This window comes from Calypte anna, chromosome 1 (genome assembly GCF_003957555.1).
Source record: "Calypte anna isolate BGI_N300 chromosome 1, bCalAnn1_v1.p, whole genome shotgun sequence".
NCBI classification, from domain to species: Eukaryota; Metazoa; Chordata; class Aves; order Apodiformes; family Trochilidae; genus Calypte; species Calypte anna.
This window is the reverse complement of record NC_044244.1, coordinates 190,581,162-190,604,059: the sequence shown is the minus strand read 5'-3', so window position 1 is coordinate 190,604,059 and position 22,898 is coordinate 190,581,162. Positions and strand designations below refer to the sequence as shown.

Here is a 22,898-nt window from a genome sequence, read left to right as displayed (position 1 = left end):
GGAGCCGCCACACAGGGCAGCTTCCCCCTCCGGTACCGACACCACAGCAGCACTGACACAAACTGCAGCCACCTGCCAGCTCTGCCCTCAGAGGCCCCTTCCCACCGCCCCCCAGCTCCCCTCCCCTTCCCCTTCCACGGACCCACCTCAGCGGGCGCCGCTCCCGCACAGCCAAGGCCCGCCCGCCTCGGGGCCCCGCTGCCAGCGCCGCATGGGCCCCCCCTCCGGCCCGCAAGGAGGATGAGCCCAAGAAAAAGGCTCCGGCCACGGAGAGGCATTGACCTAACAACAGCCGCTGAGCACCGAGAGGCAAGATGCGCAATACGCTCCGGTATCCTCCACATACCGTCACGCCCCTTTCAACCACTCCTCGGCCTCCCCCTTCGCTCTCATCCCCTCACGCGAACTCTTTCTGCCCCCTGAACCAACACCTGACTCTCATCCTCCCCTTTTTCCGACATTTTAACCCGGTTCCGCGGTGGCTCCTCCCGAGCTAAATGCAACGCACGCCATCAACATGGCGGCCGCCACCACCTCCTTCCCCACCCCCTCCCGCTCCCCACCGCGGCCGCGCAGAAGCGTGGCCTGCCGGGAAACCGAGTCCCCAGCCCCAGCACTGCCGGCGTGCTGCGCGTCCCAACAACCTACAAGACCCAGAAGGCTCCGCTTCCGGCAGGCGCCAGCCAATCGGTAGGTGGCGGCGCCGGCCGCTCGCCCCGCCCCGGCGGGCAAGAGGGTGATGTCATCGCTCAGCGGGCGGCCGCGGGGGCGCGCGCCGCTCATTGTGCTCCGGCGGTGCCGCCTCCCGCTGCCAGCGCCGGCCACGGCGGGGGGGCCGCGCCTGCTGCCGCTCCGAGCCCATCCGATCCGGCCCTGCTCCGGACCCCCAGCACCGGCCCGCGGCGCCTCCGCTCTTACACCCAGCCTGTGGCGCTGCCTGGCACCGGGAGCGGCCCTTCGCCTCTCCCTGGAGGGGGTCGGTTTGCACCGGGCTCGGCTGCATCCATCCCGGGGGTGGCTGTCCTGTCCTGAGGGTGGCTCAGCCGTGCTGCACGGGGGAGCTCGGCACCCATTCCCGAACAGGGCTGCCTTGAGCACTGCTCCGTTACACCCGTCCCGGGGAACTGCCCAGCTCCCGGTGGGTGGCCAGTACCCAGCCCCGGGAGAGCGGGCTGCAGTGCACCCATCCTCGGGGGGGCTGCGCCGTGCCGGGGGCGGCCCAGCACCGACCCCAGGTGTGTGGGGGCTGCACCGCACCCAGCCCCGCCATCCCCATCCCCATCGTGGGGCGGCGGGGGGCTGCCACCCTTCTCCTATCGCCGGTGACTGGCTCCTGGCTCCCGCCTCGTTTTATGGTCGTGGAGAGGGAGGAAAAATCCCAAACCAGGTGAGTTCCTCCCATCTCCTCTCTTTTTATGTGTTTTTTTCTCTGCCTTTTATCCCCCTTCCCCAAACCTCGCCGTCTCCCGCTGCGTTTCCCCGCACCGTGCGTTCCGCCGCGGGAAGAAGCGCTGCCGAGCGGGGCTGCGCCGTCTTCTCCCCTATTCCTTAAAAAGAGGGGAAGGAAAAAAAAAAAAAAAAGCAACCCAAAATTGGAGAAGTGAGACATGTACCCCTCCCCACCTTTCGGGCCGGACGGGCAGGTGCGTCCCCGCCGTCCCCGCAGCTGCTCCGCTGCCGCCCTGCGTGTCCCGCAGCCGCCGGGAAACTCCCGCAACTTCGGGATGCTCCGAGCGGCCCGGAATAGCGCGGTCCTGGGCGGCAGACAGCGCGGGGGGGTTGGGTGGGGGAGCTCCATCCCGTTTGTCTTCTGCATTGTGTAACAGCGGAAAATCAAATGGATTTGTGGTTGTTGTGAAGTTGGACTGAGAGCCTGTGTTACCGGGGGGGAGAGAGGGGGGGGGTTGTGTCTTTCAAAAAGTTGAATAAGCCAGAGCTGGTTTAGGTTCGCTCTGGCAATGCTGGTGTGCGAAGTTGTGCGGCTTCTGTGTTTCTGACACCCTCATTGCTGCCCTTTTTCAGGGAGAAGGTTGGGATTTGAGTCACTGAGTCTCTTGGTTCTGGCTGTGAGCTGTTGCTTCATGTTTCTTTTCCAAGTCACACCATGAGTTTACATCTTCAACAGCTTGGTGGTTTACTTCAGCTTCCAAGTTACCACTTTGGTCTTTTTCCCATTTATTATAAATACAAGAAGTGTGTATGTTTTAAACTTTTCAAAAACTTCGTGATCCAGCAAAGCTTAGTGTGGCTTTTTAACTTGTTTCTTTTATCCTTGCTGTCTGATTGCAAGGTTCTGATCCTTACTTGAGCAGTGCTATAGCATTAGTGCAGAATCTTGACTTTTTTTTTTTTTTTTTTTTTTTTTTTTTTTTTTTTTCCTTAGTGCATAGCATCATTAAATTTTCCTTTATCTCTGCAATTGCTGGTGGACTCCAGACATCTTATTTTGTGCTGGTGGCACTGAAATGTGTACATGCAGGGGGGTCCTGCTCACCTCAAATCTGCCAGCATCTTTTGGTACCCTTTTGTTAATATGTTCCAAAGCCCAACTTGGAGGCTGTTCTGATGTCCTGCAAGTAGGAAGAGACTGTGCTGCTGAGCTGATATTGTTTGTGGGTTGTTTTGTTTTTTGTTTTTTTTGTTTTGTTTTGGGGGGTTTTGTTTTGGTTTTTTTTTTGTGTGTGTGTGTGGTTTTTTTTTGTTTTGTTTGTTTGTTTTTTTCTCCTTATTTCTTTCTGCTGTATATTTGTGTCTGCACTTCTCTTGTGTAACTGGCACTGTGTGTCCTCTGGCAGACTCTGCCTGGAATCACAGCGCTGAGGGACAAGTGACATGAGTCCACTGGGGACAATGAGACTCCCTGTTTGGTTTGATCCAAGTATGTGTAAACACCAAGGCAGTGGTTGGGGTGTCTATGTGCAGTGCATGGTGTTTTATAGCCTCCCTTCTTCAAGTGGGATAAACATGCTGCATCCACTCCTCCTTGCATTTATTTAATCGGTGTTTTTTCCTTCCTTCCTCTTTGTTAGCGACTCAAAGGGGAAGAACAACTGTGCGTGCAGGAGTTGTCTTTGTTTGGTTGGGGCTTTTTTAACATTTGGATTTCCTGGAATGGCATTTTCCTCTTTATTTTACAAGGAAGGGGAATGGGTAATTTAATACAGGGTTTCCCGTCTTGGCTGTAAAAGGAGAAGTTTTATTGCAGTGATATTTATTCTTTTTTTAGCTGTGGGCAGAAGGCACTGGAAATTAAGTGATAGCTTGAAAGTGTAGCTTGGGAATGGTTCTGGGAAATATTGATACAGAAGTTGTGGAGAACAAGCAGGGAATCCATGGCCAGGGATTATTTAGTTTAAAAGTAATGACACTTTTTGTGTTTTATATCCCTATTTTTATTTCTGCTTTAATCTTTAAATGTGTATATCTTTATAAATATGTATTGGTATTTTTGTTTGTTTTATTATTTTTCCAAATAACTTGCTGTGTAGCATTTAGAAAGACTTGTGACAGTGTTGTCTTGTGTGCTAGTGTTTTCAGGCTATAGCATACTATAGGAAGAAATGGATTAAAAATGTAACTCAGAAATCTGCACTGTTGTATTAATAAAATGAAATTTTGCCTTGCAGCAACACAAATACAGACACATAAAAATGGACCAAAAGCTGCAAACCACTCAATAGATGAGTGATTGCTGTGAAATAGCTCAGATGAGCAAAGGGGCCCTTCCTCTTGAGTACTTTGAGTCCTGATCCTGTAAAGACCTAAATGCAGTGTATGCATTTACTGTGATTCAAGATGTCCCCAAAATGCTGATTGCTGAAAGCAGAGATATTTTTGTCTGGTCATTTACTTTATCCCCAATTTCTTATTAACGTCCAGTTACTGAAAGGGGCTTTTGGGCTAGGTGGTCTCATGGTCATATTCTTCATGGTTTTCTTGTATTTTAGTCCTCTTCTTAATCAAGTTGAGTTTGGTGCCCTTGTTTGATGTCTCAGTAAAGCCAGAAATCACATCTTTGCAAATTATCAGCATTGCCTATGTGCCCTATGCAGTATTAAACTGCTTGTCCCAGAACTGCTGTAGAATGAAGTTCAGGCTGCCCTGGGATGCTTGGGTGTCTCCCAACCTCATCTCTGGGGGCACCCAAAGCCTGGTGAGACGAGAGGAACTGGGGAAAGCCAGAGCTGGCTGCACTTACTGTCTTGTAAGCTCTGTTTCTTTGCTCCACAACTGAGCTATGAGAGGACAGTGACTTTTAGTAGCCTGGAGCTGAAGTCTAGGTGAGGGAAGGAGAGTATCTGACAGGAGAGGTGGATGGGTGAAGGAGGCTTTTTGTGGGCAACTGAGCAGTTGCTTCCCAAAGAGGCATGGGGAGGGAAGGTGAGAATTGAAAAGTGGGAGAAATGTGTCTTTGAGCAATCTGAACCAATGTTTGTTTCCTTCCTGTGAAAGAACTTTTATATGTTTGCTGTCTGGGCTGTGTGTTTCTTGCAGCCTGAGCCTGAAGCCTTGGAGCTCTCTAATGCAAGCTGCAGAGCTCCTGCCTTTAGCTCTGGAGCTGCCCTTGTTTGGTTCTTGCCATGACAGCTGAGCTGACATCCTGCAGCTGGGCTTTTTGTGGGTGGGGTATGGAATTGCTGACTTTTTTCTTGGGTTTACGTAAAAAATAGCCAAACAAGAATTATAATAGTTTGGAATTTAGAGAAAAGTCTTTTCTAGTTTCAAAAGAGCATATTGCTTTATTTTAGGGCAGGACGAGCAGTTTGAGAGCAAGCCCTGCTCTTGGCAGTTGCTGAGAGGAGGGAATGTGCTAGTACCTGGTTCTTCTGTGTTGATGAATAAACTCTCAGGAACTGTGAAAGTTCAAGAGATTCACTACAATTGTGTGTCTTCCATGACACGAGCACAGAAAGTAGCACAAGGTGGGCATACCTTGCAGTAATCAGACAGTTTAAACAAGGAATCTCATGGATGCTTGCAGGACTTCAGAGCAGGAAATTTAGGAGATAATAAATACTTCTGTATTATGGATTTGTTTCTGACATCAACCTGTTTGGAGAGAGATTGGGGCAGAGGTGCTCAGCAACAGCCCTGCATTGGCTGGAGGATAAATAAGATGACCTGAGGCAATGTTTTGATTGACTGCCTGGTTTCTGTGATTTCATTTTGCAGCAAGTCATTTAGTTTCCTGCCTCTCCTCCCTTATTCAGTCAATAACTAACTAAATCCTCATTTTATTTTTAATGGGTCTCTTATGTCAGGGAAACAACTGAACTGCCATGCTTGTTATACAATCCTGGTGTCTCTTGTTTGGTTTGGGCTTAAATAATGGATTTTAACTAGGGAGGTTGAGTCAAATATTCCTCAGGTGCTAATATATTCAATTAATTAGGGCAACACAAGGATGAACTTGTTCCTTCAAATCGTGACTATTTAAAGAGTCAGAACCACTTTAAAAGTCTGTCACTTTTACAGCAGTTTCATAACTAATCCGTGCTACTAAACATTGGCCTTGCATAAGGTATTAGTGAGATTTGTGTTCTAATGTCATTTGATTTCACCCTGCGTAAAGCAAAATCATTAGAGAGTTTGTTGCATTGAGCTGGGGATAGGTATTTAGGGTGCAAATGGCTTTATATTTAATTATTTGTCATCTCACCTCCCCTGGAGTTACTGCTCTGGCTACATTGCACTTCTGTCTGTGTGCAGAGCTGCACTGCTCCCTAATGTATTTAAAGCAAAACTTAAACTACCTGTTTAAACTAACCTAGCAGTTTGTTTCCTGAGATAATTAGGGAATGCTGGTACAGAGGAGAAAAAAATAACCTTCAGCAAGGTCTTGCATTGCTTGAGCCTCCCGGAAATTTGGTGCTGTCCTTTTAAAGCTCACAGGATACTCTGTTTATTTTCTTTCCTTTTAGCACAAATGCTTTCTTTTGGTTACTGGGGAACTAAAAGTTAACTGTAACCTTCAAGTATCTGAATAGTGTTTTCTTTTAGACATTGAAAAGAGTAATGGGAAAGGGAAGGGAGAGAAGAGGGGGGAGAGGAAAAGCAATGCTGGCATGAAAAAAGATGAGCTTCCACATGGTTTCTCAAAAGACTGGATCCTGCAGGGTGAGTTTAAAAGGGGGAAAAAAAAGGTGTTAGATATGCCAAAGTGTATGGAAGTCAAACAGTGCTTGCATAACTTCATCCTGCTAAAAATGCTCTCTATGGAAAGACGAACTTAATGCAGGGTTCTAGCAGCCTGACCCACTGCTGCACTGTGCTGCTGTTTGTAATGAAGTTACCACAAACTAAGCTCTCTATTTTTAATTTTTTTTCAAGTCAATTACTTAAAGGACAGCATGTGTGCATTTAAAGTGTGAGTGTTTCTTGAGGTAAATCCAGGCTACTATTTGCAAAAAGGAATCACCATGGAACTACCACCCCGTAAGCTGGAGCTGAACCTTGAATGTCTGTTTGGAACAGTGAAAATGAATCCAACTCCATGCAAGACTCTGCAGCAGGAATCAGTTGTGTGTGCTTTCCAGGGTGCTTTGGACTGAGCCCCTCACATCAGAAAGGAGAAGAAGCTTTTATTGCTTCTGCAGGAGGGGTCACTCTCTTACCTGGCTGTGGAAGTCTGGGGTCCCTCTGCAGAATAATCAAGTAGTTAGAATAGAATATTGCAGTTGGAAAGAACCTACAAAGACCATCAAGTTCCACTGCCTGACCAGTTCAGAGCTGACCAAGCTCAAGCATGTTGTTAAGGGTATTGTCCAAATGCCTCTTAAACACTGACAGGCTTAGAGCATTGGCCTAAGCCCTATCTCCCTAGGAAGCCTGTGTCAGTATTTGATCACCTTTTCAGTAAAAAAGTGCTTCCTAACACCCAGTCTGAACCTGTCCTGCTGCAGCTTTGAACCACTCCCATTTCTGTCTCTGGAAACCAGGGAGAAGAGCTTAGCACCTTCTGCTGTACCTCTTCTGCTGGGGAAGCTGCAGAGAGCTGATTTTGCCCCTCAGCCTCCTGTTCTCTGAACTAGACAAGTTCACAGACCTTAGCTGCTCCTCAGAGGACATTCCTTTCACCATCTTTGTCCTCCAGAGAGGGTTGTACGGGTGTTTTCCCTGGGGTGTCACTTCTGTGACAGTGCCACCTCAAGGGGAACTGCTGACGTGCTTTTTCCCATCCATCTTCACCATGCCTGTTTCCTATCTAAGTCTTCCCTAGCTCCAGTGCAGCCTCCCCTCTCCCTTGTACTTTTCTTCAATTTAGTGATGTTCAGCAATAACCTTTGGGAGCTTGGAAAAAAAAAAAAAGAATCAGGAATGCTGCGGGTGGGTGGGTGTATATGGAGACTCTGTCCTGAAGAAGACCAACCAGGAAATAGGTTACTAAAGATGTTGCTTGGAAAGAGAAATGTGTAGCTGTTTAATAAACCAGCCCTCACCTATGTTCTCTGCTGCAGCAGATAAAATATAAGCCACAAGAACTTGTTGAGCCTTCCTGTCTTTCCTGTGGTTACTCTTTTGCTCCAAATACCCATTCATCCATGGATATAGAAACAAGGGGAGATCCAGAAAAAGCCCAGATCTATGTTCAGAATGCAGATTCTAAGAGCAGCACCTTGAGCTGAGAGGTGAATGCCAAGTTGTAGATTTATAGGCAATCAAAGAAGTGACTAAAGGGGTTGCCAGGATTAGAAAATAAATCCTATTTCTAAACCCTCCAGATCTTGGGTTTGCTCTGTTGCAAAGAATGCTTGCAGTAATGAAAAGCTGACTTGAAAAATAATCACTAGCACTTCTCTGTGATTTAAATTTCATTGCCTGAACTTAGAGTAATGGAAAATAGATCAGTCGGGGCTTTTTATCTAACAAGTTTTTAAAGGAAGCCAGCTTCATGTGTTATTAGTGAGAAGTTCTCCATGGTGCCATCTCTTATCCTTCCAGGGTCTAATGCCTGGTGTTTTCATGACAGCTGTGACTGTAGCATGGGAAAATATTTGCTTCTGATAATGTAGTTTCTTAAAAGCATAGTAAGACAAACTTGTATATGAATTTATTTTTTACACAACATGAATTCTTGTTATTGACCTCAAGAAATCCCCTCAGGGGTCTCCATGCTGTGTGGTCTTACTGTTCTGTTGTTTTCTGATGGCATGAGGGAGTTTTGAATTCTGTTTTTTCCAACACTGAAGATTCAACCTTTATTATAATGGCTGCTGAACTTGGTTAGTTGAGAGAGGAGACTGCCACTTAAAAAAATAATCCTTTTTTTGTTTGATCTTGCATTATAGCTATTAACTCAAATACCTGCAATACAAATGTAGGGTTGAAAGAGCTCTCCTGACGTGTTTGGTGTTCCCATTAATCCACTGGAGACATTGGATTATTCCATCCTGAGTAATATTTGGAGGTGCAAATTGGGTAGCCTGCAGTCTCTGCAGGTGCATCAGTCAATTTCTGTGTATTGGAAAAAAGATTGAGAAATACCATTAGCCTTTTTATTCTTGCATCTCCCCTGAATTTCATGGTGCATCATATCCTGTGGAGAAAAGGTATTAACTCAGATAAACCTGCAGTAGTGAGTTTAATTAAAATCTCAGCAAAGACTGGGGTAATCTGTAGCTATCACAAGAGTGTGAGGGCAGGTTTGGTCTTTCTCTATGACTTTGGGCTGCTGAGGCCCCTGGGCTGGCTGGTTCCAGTGTCAGGTTCCTTGTCCTGGTTGAGTGGAGTTGTAGCTGCAACTTCAAACTGTGTGGTGCTGGGTTTGGGTTCTGCTCCTCTTCTCTGTAAGCCCTGTTTCTGTGACATAGCTACAGAAATGTATTTTCACTCTAAAGGGATCGTTTTAATGCAGTTTGCAGATAATTCCCCGTTTTCTATCTGAAATCCACTCAAGTGAAAATCTGCACCATCAGCTTACTTAGGTCCTGTAGGCAATAGAAGACCATGGAATGCTCTGATTCCTTATGTATCTGAGAATATAAAAATCCCCACTTTAAATATTTGCTCTTGAGAGCATTAGGCAGTTATGGGGTAGTGCTTGAACAATGTTGGGTCTAATTAAAAAAAAAAAAAAAATCATACAGAGACTGTATCTGAGCTACATGTTCCAGAACCCTGAAACATCAGAAGCAAAGTCGGTGCCTGATTTTTCTACTGCATTTGTCCTTGTTCTGAACAATTTGTTCCTTCTATAAAGGGAACTGTGCCTATTTTCTTCAAGCCAGCAGTATTCACTTTTCTAAAATATGGTAGTAGTGTTTTGCTCAGAGAGATGGATGGGTTTCTCTGTGTGTGTGCAAATAAACTCCCAAATAAACCCATATTTCTGTTAACTCTTTCATTTCAGAAGGCAAAGAGGGACTCGAGTCAAGCTCTTAACTTGGTAATAACTGATTTTTGCTTGACCTATTTAGGAAGGGGAGGCATGAGTGTGCTGCTCAGCTGGAAGCTGCATGGTGTCTGTAGGAATGAGGTTTCCTCTTGTGTTGTGACCTGCTGTTGGCTGTTGTATTGTGCTCAGTGTCTCTTGCATCACCTATATTTGGTGCAGAAACAAACTGTGTCTTTTTAGCAGTCGGTAACCCCAGATTCTGAAGTTTCTTGCCTCCTCTCAAAACTGGAGAACAAACTGAAATATATCCCTATTTGGATCCTGAGGTACTTCTCAGTATTTCCAGGTTCTGTAAATCCTGGAAGCTACTTTAGTTACTGTAGTTTCCCTCTGCTAGGAAACTTTTCTTTCCTTTTTCTTAAGTAACAGTTCTGTTGTCCCAGTTCTTCAGGAAAGTGGTGTCTTGGTGCACTTGCACTTAGCTGTGCATGTAGTTGGTCCCTGTATGTCACCAGAAAGCACTGGCAGAAGTGTCTTCAGATGCCTTTGAGAAGAGTCTGCTGGTCACACCAGCTATCCCTGTACTCAAGGCTCCACTGTCCTGTGCCTTTATAGATGATTATTATTGACCTTTCCTGAACTTGCTACTGCAGATGTGGATGTAGTACAGGGATTTTTTTAAAGCTTCTTCAGCTGCTGCATGGCCAGAGGCCTCAGCACTCCCATCACTAGAAACTTCATCTTACTTATCATAAAATTTCCATCTTTTGTCAAAGGCCAGCCCATTTATATCAGTGATGTCTCTAGCCTGTTGTGTCTCTGCATTGGGCAACTGCTTGGTTGAAACCAATCTTAAAATTTTTTTTTTTTTTTGCTAGGTTGATTTACTTTTGGGACGGTGTCCCCAGGTTGATTCACTCTGCAGCCATGCAGGTAGTTAGCTGTCACTTAAAGCATCTTTAAAGTGAACCCCCCCCTGGTTAGAAATTCAGAAATTAAGACATTCAGAATAAATTAAGTATTGACTTGCACAATGAATTAACTAAGAAAAACATTCATTGTGGTCGAGGCTAATTCTGGTAGAACAAAGGAGGCTGATTGTGAAGTAAATATTAAATAAAGTGTCTCATTAAGTTCTGCAGTTTTACAAAAGCTGTCGCCACAGGGAGGAAAAACCTGGTGTGAAATATGGTTTGTTTACTGCAGCTGCCAGTCACGGCAGCAGTCAGCATCTTGCATCAATTCCTAGAGTAGCCATTAGTAACCAGGCCACCCTGCTTCAGTGTCAGACTCCTTGCTGGAAAATGTGTGAAACTACATAAAAATTCTTTCCATCTTGTTAGCACATCTTTCACAATACTCTGCTTTTTGCTTGATGACATCAGTTCTTGCTGATACAGAAGAAGGCTTTAAAAATATCTCCTGGGCAGTGCTGGGTGATGCTTAGTTAATGAATTTAGTTACGTGGGTCTGATGTTCTGGAGGACTGGTCTGTTCCCAGCCTTTCATGTAGTTTTTGAGTCATTCCTCTCTTTTTCAGCCGTTCCTGTATTTATGTAGGGATTGGATTTTATCCATTATAAGGTCTTTGGGATAGGGCTTTGTTAGTCCCTACTTTGTGCAGGGAGAATCTGCAGTTCTCTGTCATCTGTAGGTGTTAGTGCAATGTGGGTGAGCAGAGCTTTAACCTGGGGAGGGAATAGCCATTAGTGATTTTAGGGGATTACAGTCTTCATAATTGCACTGCAAAAATCCATCTATATAATTGGCAGTTTCATCTAGAAAGATGCATTTTGGCCTTCGAAGGCAAGACAGTGGAATTCTGTGTCGGTTTTGTGTTTATAGGCAAGTCACTACTAAACTTTCTGTCTCTTGGTTGCCTCCATCTGTAAAATGGAGATAATGTCAGAGGAATGCCTTGAATATTCATCAGTGATTTATTGTACGCCGCTGAAGCAAAGTGTTACGGGCAATGTTAATGACGTTTACTACTCGGCCTCACTGCTGCTGGTTGATCAGTATTTCAAACATCTGCAATCTTCACAGTGAGCACTAGCTGTAGATGACAATAGCAACTTCAATTTATGTGGGGCTCTTCTTTTGGAGGAGCGCCAAAGAATTTTATAAACTGTAATGCAAACCATAGTGTAAATATTGCTTTAGCAGCCACCAGCCATTAGTGAGGTGCTGCATGATGGATATTGCAGCTGGCAGCCTTGTGCAAGAAGCTAGCAAAAAAGAACAGCAATATTGCAAGCAATGGAGGTGACAAAGACAGGGAAATAGGAAGACAAATGACACTACCTGGATTGGGTTTTTTACCTTTGTGATCAGCGATTCCTAGAGGTCAAGTGACCCCTAAGAAGTGAAACGGGGCGTTTTTTGTTGCAGTCCCATGGCTCTGAGGTAGAGATTCAATTCCATTTGAGCAGAAAGAGCACTGCTTGCTCTCAGGGGATTTGTTCTTGCAGAGTGTGTGTGTTTCTGGGTGTCTTCTTTCAAATACTGTGGTACAACCATGTGTTTTCAGTGGTTTCTCAGACGGGTAGGGCTTGTTTGTCTCCTTGTGGGGGCAGAAGGCACAGTCACTTGGTGTTTGTTCCATACATCTGAAAGATTCAAATTATAGCACAGATAACTTACTGTAAAACGGAAATCCCATTAACCTTAAAGATGTTTAAGGCCAGGTTGGATAGTACTTTGGTCTAGAGAGAGGTGTTCCTGCCCATGGCAGGGGAGTTGGAACTTGATGATCTTTAAGGTCCCGGCCTAAACCATTGTAAGATTCTGTAACTTTTGAGCCTGTTGGCTGGGCTGGGTTATTGCAAAAAGCTTGTTTTCTGTAGAAAATAGGGTTGAAGTCTATATAATGCTTTAAGGAGAAGGGGAGCTTGTTGAATTCAGATGCTTGATTGGCAGTGCTCATCCAAAGCTTGCCTGGTATGGAGAAGAGGTTGCATTGCATTATCTTTAGGTTTGGTCTGGGCAAACCAGTATTTCTGTTTGGTGCACCCTGGGCTAATGGAGACCTCAGCAGTAAATAGAGCACAGTTTGAGGTTTGGCTTCCTGCCTGGTTGTATGCTTACACCAATCCTTACAATAAAAACAGAACACAGAGTATAATTATATCCTGGTGGGTGCATTTATATTGTTGGGATATTGTGTTGCTGGGACTACTTTAAAGCCTCTGTGTCCAGGATTCCAGTCTTCATAGATATTTAAAGCACCACCATTTCTATATTTTGCTAGACCCCACCTTCCATTAAATAGATATTGATAGTAGTCAATGAATGCATTAATGTTTAAGCCAGTGCATTTTTCAGTTTTGGGATCCCATTCATCCATATTACTGGAATCGATTCCTCCTAGAAGTACAGTGGTAACTAGAGAGGCTGATTTGCAAGCATTACTGTAATGTGTGTAGCCAACTTCTTTTGATCCTTTCATAACCTTTGCTTATGACTTTGTATACTGTCTTGAGGAGGGCCACATGAAGGAGGAGTGTGAATTTTTCATTTGCACATTTATGACACTTTGGGAAGGTGTTACGGGGATTCAAGAAGGACTGTGCAGAAAAGAGTGTCCAATATGCAAACAACTTTGATGGCTAGTGGTTCAGATATTGCTAATAATAAGAGTCTTTTTTTTTTCTGCAGATACTGCAAATGCCCATTTAAAATGGACAAGGCAGCTGGTATGATTCAGGAAGAGAATTGTTATGGAGGATGCCTTCCTAGCATCATCATTTCTCTCCTCCTAGAAAGAAAGGGCTTGTAATTTTGTGCTCTTTTTAAAGGGAGAATATATTAGTTGAGTCTTAATAGGTGTTGTGATATTCAGGAATACACTGGAAAAAGTTTTACACTGAAACTAACTGGATTTCTCATGCACAAGAGGTTCACATTGCTGGAAGTGTGGGCTGTTCCCAGGAGCTGAAGGACCCATGTGCAGGTGGTCTTGAGGCTTGTTTGGCATTGGAGGATTTTGTCCAAGGCTCTGACATTTTACTCTCCAACTTATATATATTTATATTTTTTTAAAAGGAACATCTGCCATTTTATCCTAACCCTGAAGCATTTCCCAATGTTCCTCAGTGTGTGGTTGAGGTTATTTGTCCTCTTGTGAAGGACAAGCTCATCGTGGCTATTTTGGCTGTTCCTGGGAAAGTGAAGATCCTCTTCATCACACTTCTGCTTTTGTGTGGGAAGGCCTCTCTCCAAACAGTCACAGAAATCCCTCTAAATAGCAAAAATACATCTCATGACACTTCAAATCCTTCCTCATAATCCCCTGCTCTTGTGCTGTTTGTAAGAAACCAAAGCCATGTGCTTTCAGCTCACTGTCACTATCTCAGCCTGAAAGAGCTGGGAGGGATGGCTGCTCTCCATGGATGAAACCCAGAGGAAAATGAGTGGCATGGGACTAACAACCTGGTATTACCACTTAGGGGGCACTTGGATAAGCCTCAAGAGGGGAAACTTGCTGCTTTAAATTTCAAGTTGGCCCACCAGGCAGGATCCCTTCTTTCTCTTGCTGATATGCATTGCTGCAGCATCCTGTGGCTCATCATGGTGTCCTGAATAACTGCAAGCGCAAAATACAATTTCCAGCTAGCAAGAGCTTAGTGCTTTCTGGCAGGTGACAACAGGTCATGGTCATAACAGGCAGGGAAAGGCCAGGGAACAGCAGTGTTTTGAATAGAGACAGCTTGGTGGGTGTTTGCAGGGATATGTGACCATGAATGAGAGAGTGTGGTTGACACTGATGCTCTTGTGCTGAGGGTAATTAGTGGGATGTAGGTTAGGCTGTAATATGTGAAAAGTAATGAGGAGCTCAGGTAGGAAGACCAATGGGAAATTTTGAAGATGTGTATGAGGAAAGCTGGTAAAATTCTTTAAATGGGATTATTTTTAAATGAGGGTGCCTGTGATCCAAGATGAGATCTGTCAGATCTCATCTCTCAGAGTGGCACAATTACTGATGACTGTGATGTGACGAGATGCTGGGTTGGGAGCTTTGGTCTGGTTACATCGGGCTATTCCCAGATTTCTGACCTTGGGTAAATCACTTTGTTGTTTTTTATCTTGCCTGTCAGTACAGAGTGCCTCAAGATGGAAAATAATGCTTATTAAGTGATTTCTGCGTAGTACACAGTGAGGCCATCAGCCTGGCTTGGATTTAAATGTTACCATGATACAGATTAGAAGTTACTTTTAATTATGAGGAAAGGGGAAAAATGCACATACTGTTTGTGCACAACTTGCTCTCCCTTTGAAATCTAAAGTATGTATGTGTGGGCATGCATGTGGTGGAAAGTGTCCTTGGATGCTCCCTTCATGCAATAGTTAAATATTGAGTGGAGTTTTTGTGTTGTAACTCCGACCTTTTAAAAGTGCCACAGGCTTCTTTCAGCGTGACAGGCCAAAAAAATTGTAATATAATCTCTCAAAGCAGACCTTGTATTTATGTTGTCGAGTTCAAGCAACCTTCTGTACAGCCTACTGTAAAGAAAACTTGTATCATACACATCCAGGCATCAGCAAGTAGCAAATTAACAAAAGTGAGAACAATCTGAGAAGTGGGTGAAGCAGAGAAGCAACACACGTGGGGTCTGTAATGCTCTACTTGTGCTCTTTAATAATCCAGGTGATGCTTGAGTTGGGGTTTTTTTTTTTTCATGTTCAAGTTGCTTGTTGCTGTAACAGCATAATGAAATGAATAATTTAACTTGATGCAATATTGTATTTTTAATAGTGGCTCCCTAATCTCTATCTGCTCGTTACAGCCAGGATTTGAATCTGCCCAAATATTACATTTGTGTTGAGGATGAAGAAAATGATGTTTGTAACCATACTTGGACCTTATTTTCCTGGCTTTGGGGCAGATGCATACCCCAAAGAGTAAAAACTATCTTCACCAACTGTTTAAGAGTAAAAAATGCACAAAGAAATACAAACGTGGTGTTCTCTGCATGAGTCTTAGCTGCAACTTCTGAATTGTACCTGGGGCATCTCACTCAGTTACCCAGTTTCATGGGAGGAGAAAGAGAGGTTATTAGTTGCCAGGTAAAGAAACTCAAGAGTTTCAGAACTTGGAGCTGCCAGCAGTCACTTTGGGCAGTGTGTGAGGCTACTGCAGAGCAGCAGAAATGAAGCCACGACCCAAGCATCAGGATAGTGAACCCAAAGTGAAACTTAGGGTTTTTCACTGGGGGGGAAGTTCTTCACTGCAGAGGCAATGAGGACTTTTTGGTGTGGAGCACTTGTTTTTGCCAGGAGTCAGCCTACATTTCTATGCCAAAACAGTGCTCAAACTTGTCCCCTTGTATTGCACCCCAAGTGGGGTACTTGACACTTAATACCTATTTGTTCTTGATTGTCTTGGGTCGTTTTGTGCCAGGGAACCAAAAGCCTGTTTGTGACTTACCAGTGTTTTATTGCAGGTAGCTGTGTTAGCTGGGGCTGCAGTGACTGCTGGTCAGGCTGACGCTGAGATTTGCACTCACACCTGGTTTGTGTTCAGTGTTGGAATTCAGTTGCCCACATCCAACACACAGTCTCACCAGAACAACCATCTCCTTTGCAATTATAAAAATGTAGTGTTTTCAAACTTGGGACAGAGCTAACCCTAAAACATTTGAGTCTGTCTCTGCAGGTAGCTAGCAGATGTGCTTCCAGGGCTAGGGATCATTTTATGCCAGTTTGTTCTTCCCATCTCTCCCTCAGGGCTGCTCTTGTTTTGCTGTGCTGTGATGCTCCTCTCTGCCGTGCTGCTGGCTGGGCTCACGCCTTGGTGTTCCAGCAGCATCCACCTAGACATCCATATCCCAGGTTCACCTAGAATCCCGCTGTGCTTCCTCTTTTACCTGTCTTTTCACCTTATATCTTTTTTTCCCTTCCCTCCCCTCCTCCCCTTTTATAGTCCTGTCCCAAAATTTCCTCACAGTTTCTTCAAACCACTTTATTTTTTTTCCTTCGTTCAAACCCGGATTTTTACAGCTATAACATGTTTCCTTTCACCATCATCTGTAGCAACTCAGAGTACTGCCAGCTAAGCAAACACCCCAGTCCAGATGAAGCCAGTTTTGCAAGCCTTGTTACCCTGCCTGGATTCTTTGCCACCACAGCACCTTCTCTTTTGCTTTTTATCGCACATGTATCCAGTTGTTCATTTTGGCTCAATTTAAGTTTTTCTGCATGTTACTGTTGCAGAGACACCCAGTGCCTGTGCTACAAGGGAGCTGCAGAGCACAGAAAAAGTGAAGATTCTTTTTTCTTGGAGAGAAACTAAATACATTGGAGAACAGAGTAGTTTGCAAAGGTCGTTCAAAGCTGGATTTCATTTATTCTGGCTCACTGCTATAAAATTGTGCGAGTCATTTCAAGCCCTCTTTTCAGAGAGAAAACCAGGGACTTTGTAAATCTGCTTTTGAAGTTAAATCTTAAGGTTAATGATGCTGTAAAAGTTCCTTGCACATAGTATGTGAGGCTATGCTTTGCTCAGAGCTTTGCAGGATGGGTGGGTTTGGGCTTGCAGTGCCATTGCAGGGCAATGCACATGACTTGCATAGGAAAGAATAGAATCTGAAGTGCTGTGAAGGACCTGTCCTGCAAGCAGTTGTCAGCAGATCTAAAAAGCCATTATATATGTGACTTCTAATCTTAGTCTTTACTTTTTTTGTTTGGTTGGGGTTTTTTGTGTGTTTTTTTGGTTTTGTTTTGTTTTCCCCCATGGAGAGTACAAGTATGCACCAAAAAATTGTCTGCGGCACAGTCCTGGATATCCAATTTCAGTCATATATTGTTTAGAAATTCATGTAGAATGGACTAGAAATAAAAATGGAACTTCTTGAAGTCCTTTCTTTGCTGGATGGGCTCTGTTAAACATGAAATCAGGTTATAACTGATGACAATTTGCTGTGCAATGGGAGCTGATACTTGTGCATCACTGTGTACCTGATGGGACTGTGCTGTGCTGAGGGGGCAGTGCTTGCCTTGGGTAGAATAAATGGCAAACTGAAACATGGAGAGAGCTCTGCTGAGTTTTGAATAACAAGTAGTGGTTTTGGGTAGACTGCCCATTTTGTTAAACAAGTGGTGGCAGTCCAAATTGTTTTGTCTAAAATAGAACTGTAAGAAATGAATGTGAGGTGTTCCTTAGCCCCACAGTCTGGCTCATGCCTTCTCTTGATAAGCTGTATCCTACAGAAAAATGTCAAAGTATATATGTATTTAAGAAGCTGCTGATGCAGTCTTTTTTGTGACTGAAACACTTTTCCTTCGGGTTTGTGTGTCACTATCCTGAATACCTGAGTGTTACCAACTGGCATTAGCCTCAGGACAAATCTCCCAGTTGGGATGAAAAGCATTTGCTTTGTAACATCCCCTCATCTTAAAGGAGTAAAATTATGTGGTGTCCAACAGTGTCAGACCACTGCAGTCTAATACCTTAGAGAGAATTATTCTTACTTATTTTTTGGTTTATTTCTGTTTTCCTTTTTTTTTTTTTTTTTTTTTTCCCTTGGCTTGTCTCTTAATTCTCCTTTGACCTGGGGTTTTTGCCTTTCCCATCACTCCCCACATCCCCCCACATGCAGAGCAATCCAGAAATGCTCCAGTGGAGGACTGAGCAGCCCTTGCAGGGGAGGGATGCTGTAGGGCTGGTGTGCTAAGGGATACTTGAGCTGTAGACCTGCATGGAAAGATCTTGTTTTATATGTTTTTGGCCTATTGCCTGGGTGGATGAGCTGAGTACCCTTGTACCCTGGGTTGTGATTTGCATTTCCAGTAACTTCAGCAGCCACAATATTTCAACTCTGTGTTGAGGTTACTGTATGAGGGAGGCTTGAGATACGGTTCATGTTGTTTGAGCTGAAAAGTTACTGTGGTAATGTTTTTATCTCATGCTTGATATAGTGACCCCCTTTTTTTATGTGTAGGCTGTAAATGGGAAGCTGGGTGTCTTGCCTTCAGCCACAGCCTGACCATGGAGTAGGACAGTGATGAGTCTCTTTCATTCTGCCTCATATCCAAAAGAGAAAAGATCCAAACTAGTTATCCTTGTTATATGCTTCTGTCTGTAGCTAATTTGCCTGAGCATCACTGATTGTGCCTCAGTTTTGTGGATGAAGCTGGGGTCCTTTTGGTAGGACACTGTCCTTGGTGTATGCAGCCAGCCAGCACTGGAGTGTGGGCAATGGGTTTTCATACACAGCTGCTTTTTGGGGAACAGAAGGAAAGGAGCTTGTGGCTTTCATTAGAGAAGGGGCTGCTTTCCAGCCAGCCACACATGTGCAGTTGTGCAACTTCTGCTCCCCCTCCCCCACACAATCACAATGGATGGAGGTGATAGAAAACAAACTAACCACAGAGGAGCATTTCTTACAACATGATGTAAAAAACATTATTCCTTAGGGTCCTCTTGTTCCTTCTAAACAAAAGGCCTTGCATTGGAGCCTGGGGGTGAAAAGAATGAGTTGCAGGAGGGAAAGGGCTGGAGACAAACCCAACCAAATAAGATCTGGTGGTGAAATGAGTGATATAAATCTGCTGCATGGATATTCATAACTTCCCAGATTTTTAGCACAGAGCCAAAAACAAAAGGCAGTGTGGCTGGAAGGAGCAGGCTCTTCAGGGACCTCCTTATGAAGCTGCAGCTGAATTACCTCCTGCCTAGATTCAGAAAATCTACTCTACTGGAAGGTGTGTGGTGCTGGTGGTGCAGGCAGGGTGTGAAGTGCTTTGGATTACAGGTGTTGGAGCAAGCACTGGGGTGTCTTTGCTGCTGCTACCTGGCTGGCAGATTAAAACTCATGCAAATACCTGTGGGTTTGGCTTGTTTTGAAAACATGTAAAAAACCTCCTATTGTTAGATGTGTGGCAAGAAATGCTGTGATGCTGCTTTTGGGAGCAGGGGAGGGGATGTGATGCTGGGTTCCACGGCTGTGCCATGCCAGGAGATTCCCCAGGGAGCCAACTGTGGAGCTGTTATGGAGCTGAGAGCCCCCCAGCTAGTTCAGGCTGCCTTTGGCAGGCAAGAAGTCACCAGATTTAAAGCACATGATTCTCATTACCCGCGCCTGGATGTCTGCTGGGGCTGAATTGCCTGGGTCCCCCAGAGCTGCTCAGTAAGAAACAGCAAGCATTTTCCCTGGGAAGGAGCAGCTGTTTATATAGTGTGTGCAGTGGGTTCACTAGTGATTCTTAGGAAAACATTCCTTTCTAGTCATAAAAAAAAGGGCATTTTTGTTGTCTGCTCAAAAATGCACAAGTCAGAGACTCGGAGATTTTCATTTGCCATGACAACCAATGAAACTGCTGAGCCATGTGATTTCTCTACCCTTCCTATGATTAAATCTTTTTTTTTTTCTTTATTTTAAGGCCATATTGCTAACGGAGTTGGGAAACATCAGGTGTTATTTGTCTTTCTCATGTAGGTTAGACAGGATTTAATTTGTATGTTTGCTTGGGAGCTGTAGAGAGCTGTGGGATATTGGTATTTCCATGATTCATGGTAAGAACAGTGCCTCAGTTGAGAATTACTGTATTGTACTGAAGTCTCTTTGAGATGGTGCTTTTACTGAGGGGTCCTGGCTCCCACAGGACAAAACCTGCCATGAGACCCATGATTGCTGCTGAACAGTGATGAGGTTCAGAGCCTTGAGTCTTGGAGATGTTGGCTTACACAATACAAATGTTTTAGAGACTTTACCAGCCAACAAATCTTACCTTCTTACACCAGGGCAAGGTTTTGCAGAGAAAAAAAATGTGATGGATGTGACTCTTGATGCATGCTCCATGTGAGGACTCTCTTTGGCTCCAGGTCTGGGCACTTCACAGTAACTGAAAACCTGGGGGTGGTGCTACTGTCAGCAAAGCTCGAGTGCTGGCATTTATCCTCTTTTAAAAATTATCTTATGCTCAGGAATTTCCCCAGGATGCCAAATATAGATTGAACAAAAAAACCCCAAAACAAAACAAAAAACCCCCAATCAAACAACAACCCAAACCCCAGCCTTTGCTGTTGCTAAGGAATAAAAATAAATGCTCACAAATGTGCTTCTGAAGAGCCAAACTGTGTCCTCATGACCATGCAGCTGTGATTGTGAAGGTCCCAGGCTGGGTAGTGACAGCACTGTCCAGGCTGCACATCTCATGGTGGCATTGGTGCCTACAGAAGCCTGGCTACTTTTTGCTTTAAGTAAACAACAACAACAAAAAAACTTTCTGCTTCCTAATATGGTCCTGGAAAGGTCAAAACTTCAGCACGTTGCTGCCAGATGATCAATGGTAGTAAAAGACAATTTCTGTGGTTTTATGTGGTATTATATGAAATACAGCAATGTCTATATTGGAAAAAGCCCTTGGAGATTATAGTTGTGATGGTTACAAATTTTTTTGCCAAAAATACCATGCTTTGGGAGATCTTGAGCTGTGTCATAGGGTTATTGAACATTGATCACATCAAAAGGGTGATTATTGATGATGCAGAAGCTGCAGTTGGGCCTTAGCTTTTCTCCAAATACAAACTCTATGCAAATCTCAGTAATAATTTATTAACCCCTGTGGCTGGAGATATCTGGAGCTGGGATTAGAGGTGTACAGAGGTGAGAATGTGATTTATCTGGGCCAGAGAGCTGCTGTGTGACCCATGAGGTCTTTTAATGTGTATGCATAGGTGCTTGCACATGCAGTACTTGGTTTTGTGGAGGCCCTGCCTGCTTTAGTCCTCAAGGTACCACTGGCTGGATCAGCTCTAAATAATAAATCTCAAAGACCCTGCTCCTGCAACACATTTTAAAATTATTTTTTCAGATTTCAGGCTTTTAGGTAAGCTCTTTGAGTAATGTCCCTGCAGTGCTAGAAGACCTAGAGCAGAAAGCTTCCACTAATAGCAGCTTTTTTGCTTTTTGGGATTTCTTTTACTGTTAAATTTAACCTATGCAGTCTCTTGAATTGCAGCTGGCCCAAAGCTGAAATGAGGATTTAAGAGCAGACAGCTGCCCTAGATGAGTAACTGTACTTTTATGGTGGTTTAGGACAAATGAAAAGTGCTGCAACCACCTGAAACTATAAGGAGAACTGAAACCAGGCCATGCATTAATGTGCGAGCTAAAATTTGACCAGAACATGACTATTGTTCCTTACTCTCTGAAAAGACCTGTGACGTTCTTATGAAACCCTTACTAAGGAGCCATGGTATGAAATGATCGTTGTAGAGGTGCTGGTTATAGTAAGGATACTTTATACATAAATTAAATGCAGAGACCAGGCCTGTAAATTCTCAATCTGCTGGCCCACCCCCTACTTTTTTCCCCCAATCTGTATTGGTTCAGTCCTGGAGCTGGCAGGGTGCAGGCAGGGCTGGGAACCTTCCCTTTGGAGGCACCAGAGCTTACATTAACGTAAATTAACCAGCTCTGAACCTACACTCAAGTCTCTATTTATTTCCACTTTTTTTTTTCCTACGAACAATTTACTTTCATGAAACATCTGCTTCTCTGGCAGATACTTGCAGCTAGAACTGTGCTGAAGTGTTTCTTTACATGCAAAGAATATTCCCCATCATCTCAGCTGCTGAGGGGTTGCCATCTAGAGGGGAAAACTCCTTAGAAGGGACACTTGCACCGTTGGTAAAATTTTATTGGGAAGCAGAAGCAAATATGATTCAGTGCACGGGCATGTATGATATTAAAGATAAAATGTGCTTCCCATCTGGCAGTGAAAGGAGGTGGTTAACTGGGGAACACTGGGACAATAATCAGCCTAAGACTGGTATAGACCCATCACCCCAAACTTGATCTTCGTGTCAGAGACAGCCCTCTGGATTGGGATTTCAAGGTTGTCTTTGGAGGGAGCAGGGACTTGGGAGATGAGCTTCCCAGAGCTCCCATCATCTTCTCCAGCATCTTCATCTCCACCCCTGTAAAGAATGAAATAGCCAATGCTATTGCATTGCCTCTGCCACCTTAACAAGAGCCTGCAACAACACTTAGGTCTATTTGATTCCTCTGTCATTTCATGTCCAAAAACTCCCTCTCGTTTCTAGAGGATAAATATTCCTTTGAAATGCATAATGGGCAGGAGCCTTTCTACATGCTCACACCCTGCTTCAGATTGTCACTGTTCCTCTTGTGGTGGCACAGAGGTGTGATGATGCACAGCTCCCATGGGCTGGCTGATGTTGCACATGTGGTTGCGATAAGGGAGCCTCTGGCTGAAACACAGGATTGCCTCTTAGTTTCCTCATGTAAGTTCTGGTTTTTGTTGGGTTTTTTTACAAAAAACCAAGCCAACAACAACAAAAAATTAAACCACCACCAACAAAAAGCAACTTTTCTGCTGTGCTCTTGAATTCAGGAGCATAGCTTTGAGTTTTGCCTCAGCCTCCCTCTTGAGCCATTAGGAAGATGCTGCCCCACTGAATCCAGATATGAATGTCTGATTGAAGAAGGGTTACCTGTGCTGTGCAAATAGTTGTCTTAATAATTTTGTGTTCCTTCCTGGAGAAAGCTCCTTCAAGGAGTTGCCCTGGGAAGGCTTCTTTGCTGTGCTTCAGGCTGTG

At 44.4% G+C, this 22,898-nt stretch overlaps 1 protein-coding gene across 2 annotated transcripts in view; it reads left to right on the top strand.

Annotated features, from left to right (window-relative positions):
* Positions 1-603: 603 nt before the first annotated feature.
* The window catches only part of RAB30 (RAB30, member RAS oncogene family), a 49,030-nt gene continuing 26,735 nt past the window's right edge, over positions 604-22,898 (top strand). The window contains exon 1 of one of the 2 annotated variants that reach the window (XM_030469541.1): positions 604-690. The gene's annotated coding sequence lies outside the window, so the exon portion shown is untranslated. Of the gene's footprint in view, positions 691-751; positions 1,388-22,898 lie in introns of those variants that run through there. The other variant, XM_030469540.1, reaches the window with a different exon arrangement.